The 4,738-nt window shown below is 42.4% G+C and overlaps 1 long non-coding RNA gene across 1 annotated transcript; it reads left to right on the top strand.

Moving 5' to 3' along the window:
• The first annotated feature begins 327 nt into the window (after positions 1-327).
• Positions 328-607, top strand: LOC128655360 (uncharacterized). The gene is made up of 2 exons (XR_008401766.1): positions 328-415; positions 496-607. It is a non-coding gene; the product is annotated as an uncharacterized LOC128655360 (long non-coding RNA).
• The last annotated feature ends 4,131 nt before the right edge of the window (positions 608-4,738 follow it).

The following is a 4,738-nucleotide window of genomic DNA, read 5'->3' as shown; positions in this document are numbered from 1 at the left end:
CAGGTGGAGGAATATTTAAGTGAGTTCAAGCAATACAGTAGAGATACTGAGTGGAGCGATATTGCCCTTAGGAATCAGTACCGTCTAGGTCTAAATGATGCCCTTAAAGATGAACTCGCTCGCATAGAGCTTCCTAGGTCCTTGGAAGGACTAATCACACTAAGCATTCAGATTGATAGAAGGTTGAGAGAACGCAAATCAGAAAAACAAGGTATGGATACTATCACAAGACCCTCTTCTACTTACCAAAAACCTACAGTCACTCAAACCTCAGAACCTATGGATTTGGGATTCACTAGAGGCCCTTTACAACAAGAAGAAAGGAATCGCAGACGCATAAACAACCTCTGCATGTATTGTGCTTCAAATGCACATACTGTAAGAGAGTGTCCTATCTTACAAAGGCAGAAGAAACGTAAGTCCTTCAGAAAAACCACATGCTTAACCACTAATGTTAACCAAATTGCTTACTGCTCTTTATCTCTTACCTTACAGTGGGATCTACACCAGCAAATCAGTGAAGCCATCATCGACTCTGGGGCACATTCTTCCTATATTGATTCTGTTTTTGTCACTATAAATAAAATACCCACTGTGTTGAAAGCAAGACCTGTGTCCATTAGAGTTATTGATGGTAATACAATTAGTTCCTGTCCTATTACACACCAAACTATTCCCATCAAGGTTTCCACGTCAAGTGCACACACTGAATTCATATCCTTTGATGTGATAAATTCTCCCATGTTTCCCCTGGTGCTTGGTCTACAATGGTTACAGACGCATCAACCCACCATACATTGGGATCGCCTCGAAGTCGAATTCCTCTCAGATTATTGCAAGAACACCTGTTTTCATCACTCTTTGATCTGTTCTATAAATCCTACTGGAAGCATTATTCCTTCTGACTATCAAGATTTTCAAGATGTATTCAGTGAAAAGGAAGCAGAGTCCCTTCCTCCACATCGCCCGTACGACTGTCCTATTCAACTACTTCCAGGTGCTTCCATTCCTTACGGGCACATATACCCTGTCAGCCGTATTTGGTCAGTTCAGGATTTAACCCAACTGCTAGCGTGGATATTAAAACACACGCTAGCACACTGAGAAATATCCAGGACGTGACCCACTCAGGAAACAAAATAAGCAGGGTATCAGAACTTCCCAAAAGAATATTAATTCAAAATATCTTCTTGAGGATAGAATTATTTTACAGGAGATAGCGTTCCTTTCTCAGGAAAATAGAAACAAACAAAGCTTATGTCCCTTTAAGCAGGTTGATAGTGGATAAATGAATATGCTTCTTTCTTGCAGGTTTGCAACAAACTAAGAATGTCCCTTTAAGCAGGTTTATAGCAAGCAAAAATAATAATGTCCTTTTAGCAGAAATAAAGCAAACAAAAAAATAAAGTCCCTTTAAGCAGGTGTCCGCAAACAAATGTTAATGTCCTTTTAAGCAGGATTGTCAGCAAAGAAATGATAATGTCCTTATTGGCAGGATTAAAGCAAACAAAGATAATGTCCCTTTAAGCAGGTGTCAGCAAACAAATGATAATGTCCTTATTGGCAGGATTAAAGCAAACAAAGATAATGTCCTTTTAAGCAGGTGTCAGCAAACAAATGATAATGTCCTTTTAAGCAGGATTGTCAGCAAAGAAATGATAATGTCCTTATTAGCAGGGTTAAAGCAAACAAAGATAATGTCCTTTTAAGCAGGTTAGCAGGCAATCAAGATTTGGAAGCAAGAGGCATTGGCAAAACAAAGTTGAGGAGGATAGGGTCAGGTTTCAAAATTGTACTCACACAGACAGGGACCGGCAGAAGAGAGAGAGAGAAAACAAACGGGCACCGAGTAAATCTCCCGCCGAGATTTTAAAGGCAGAGAGAGGCCGCCACGTCATAGGGGTTGTCAGAGAATGCGTCACGTTGCCTAGCAACGTGACGTAGAACCCCAGAAGAGATCCGGGAGCCGCGGCGACACGGCGATGAACGGTAATTCATGACATCACCCCCCCCTCAAGGACCCCTCCGGGGGACAGGACCAGGCCTAGCAGGGTGGAACTTGTGAAAGGCCTTAATTAAGGCAGGGGCATGCACCTGCCGGGCAGGTTCCCAAGATCGCTCAGCAACAGGATAACCTTTCCAATGAACGAGATAATACAGTTTCTTCCCACGAAGTTTGGAATCCAGGATGTGACTGACCTCAAATTCAGGTAGGCCTTGAACCAAAAGAGGTGGAGGTTTGAGCAGAGGTTTAGAATACCTATTAGATAATACAGGTTTCAAAAGAGATACGTGAAATACCGGATGGGCTTTGAGGGTCTTGGGCAGAGCAATTCGGTAAGCAGTAGGACATACTTGACCCAGTATTCGGAAAGGACCCACATATCGTGGCCCCAATTTGGTGGAAGGCTGTTTGAGGCGAAGATGACGTGAAGAAACCCAAACCTTATCGCCAGGCCGATATTTGGGAGCCCTCCGTCGCCGAAGATCAGAATAGAACTTATAACGTTCAGAAGCCTTGGAAAGAAGAAGGTGTATTTTCTTCCAATGACGAGTTAACCTCCTGGCGGATAGATCAGAAGCAGGATTTTCAGTGGAAGAGGTGTGTAGAGGAAACGTTCTGGGTTGAAATCCATAGGCTGCATGAAAAGGAGAGGTCCGAAGAGAGGAGTTGTAACGTGTGTTATGAGCCAATTCTGCTAGTGGAAGGTAACCAGTCCAATTAGAATGATGATGATCCACATAATGCCTCAAATAAGTTTCAAGGCACTGGTTAACCCTCTCGGTTTGGCCATTAGACTCTGGATGATGTGACGTAGACAAAGAGATAGTTGTTCCAAAGTGTTTGCAGAGTGATCTCCAAAACCGAGAAACAAACTGTACTCCTCTATCCGAAACAATGTTCAGAGGGAAGCCATGTAATCTCACAATGTGTAAGAGAAAAAGTTCGGAAAGTCTTTTGGCAGATGGTAAACCAGGTAAAGGAATGAAGTGAGCTGTCTTAGTGAACCTGTCAACAACCACCCAGATAGTGTTGTTTCCAGCTGAAAGAGGAAGATCGGTAATAAAATCCATGGATAAATGGGTCCAAGGCTGATGAGGAATGGGTAACGGTTGAAGCAAACCGGAGGGAAGTTGACGAGGAGTCTTATTGCTGGCACACTGTGTACATACTGAGACATAATCTGTAACATCTTGAGACAGAGTAGGCCACCAGACATGTTGCTTGAGCTTTCGAGCGGTGTTACTGATGCCAGGATGTCCAGAGAGAGGACTGTCATGAGCCCAATATAGAATCTTGGAACGAAGACGTTTAGGAACAAAGAGTAGGCCATCAGGAGGTTTGCAAGACAAAGGAAGATCCTTTTGAGCAGATTGTAAGTCATGTAACCACGAGGTTGATAACTGGGCTAAGACTTTATGAGGTTGAAGTATGGTACCAGTTTCAGGAGTTGAAGTGTCTTGAAATTGTCTGGAAAGGGCATCAGCCTTGATGTTCTTAGAACCGGGAATATAAGACAGATTGTAATGAAAACGTGAGAAGAACAGAGACCAACGTGCTTGTCTGGAGTTCAGTCGTTTGGCCGTTTGAAGATAGAGAAGGTTTTTATGATCTGTGAGTATAGTAAACGGCAAAGAAGTGCCTTCCAACCAATGCCTCCATTCATCCAGTGCCATTTTAATAGCAAGTAACTCCTTATTACCTACATCATAATTTAATTCAGAAGGAGAAAATTTCTTGGAGAAGAATCCCACAGGGTGGATCTTTCCTGTGTCAGGTATACGTTGGGAAAGAACAGCCCCAGCAGCAACTGATGAAGCATCCACTTCAAGAATAAATTGAAAATCCGGATTTGGGTGACGCAGGATAGGTGCAGAAGAGAAAGCTTTTTTGAGAGAATCAAAAGCTTCAACAGCTTCAGGAGGCCAATCTTTACAGTTTTGTCCTTTCCTAGTGAGAGACGAAAGAGGTGACGTTATAGTAGCAAAACCTTTGATGAATTTCCTGTAATAACTGGCAAATCCCAGGAAACGTTGCAGAGCTTTAAGAGAATCAGGTTTAGGCCACTCCAAAATGGCAGAGAGTTTAGTTGGATCCATTTCAAATCCTGATTCAGAGATTACATATCCCAAAAAGGGAATGGACCTTTGATGAAAAGAACATTTCTCCAGTTTGGCAAATAGATGGTTATCTCTTAAACGTTGAAGTACTTTCCTGACGTGATGTATATGATCTTGGTAGTTCTGAGAAAAAATTAATATATCGTCAAGGTAAATGATAACAAAAATATTCAAGAAATCCCGAAAAATCTCATTCACGAAGTGTTGAAAAACAGCAGGGGCATTACACAGCCCAAACGGCATGACAAGATACTCATAATGCCCAAATCGAGTGTTAAAGGCTGTCTTCCACTCATCACCCTTGCGCATACGGATAAGATTGTATGCTCCACGGAGATCGAGCTTGGTAAAAATGGTGGAACCTTGAAGATATGTGAATAATTCAGGTATTAGGGGTAAAGGATAACTGTTCTTGATGGTGATTTGATTTAACCCTCTGTAATCGATACAAGGTCGCAGTCCGCCATCCTTCTTTCCCACAAAGAAGAACCCAGCCCCTACAGGAGAAGAGGAGGGTCGAATGAATCCTCTGGCCAAATTATCTTTGATATATTCTTCCAAGGCTACATTTTCAGGCCTAGAAAGTGGGTAAGTTTTGCCTCGAGGATAAGGAGCT

Source organism: Bombina bombina, chromosome 4 (genome assembly GCF_027579735.1).
Source record: "Bombina bombina isolate aBomBom1 chromosome 4, aBomBom1.pri, whole genome shotgun sequence".
NCBI lineage: Eukaryota > Metazoa > Chordata > Amphibia > Anura > Bombinatoridae > Bombina > Bombina bombina.
The sequence above is the reverse complement of the archived record's forward strand: the minus strand, read 5'-3'. Positions and strand labels throughout refer to the sequence as shown.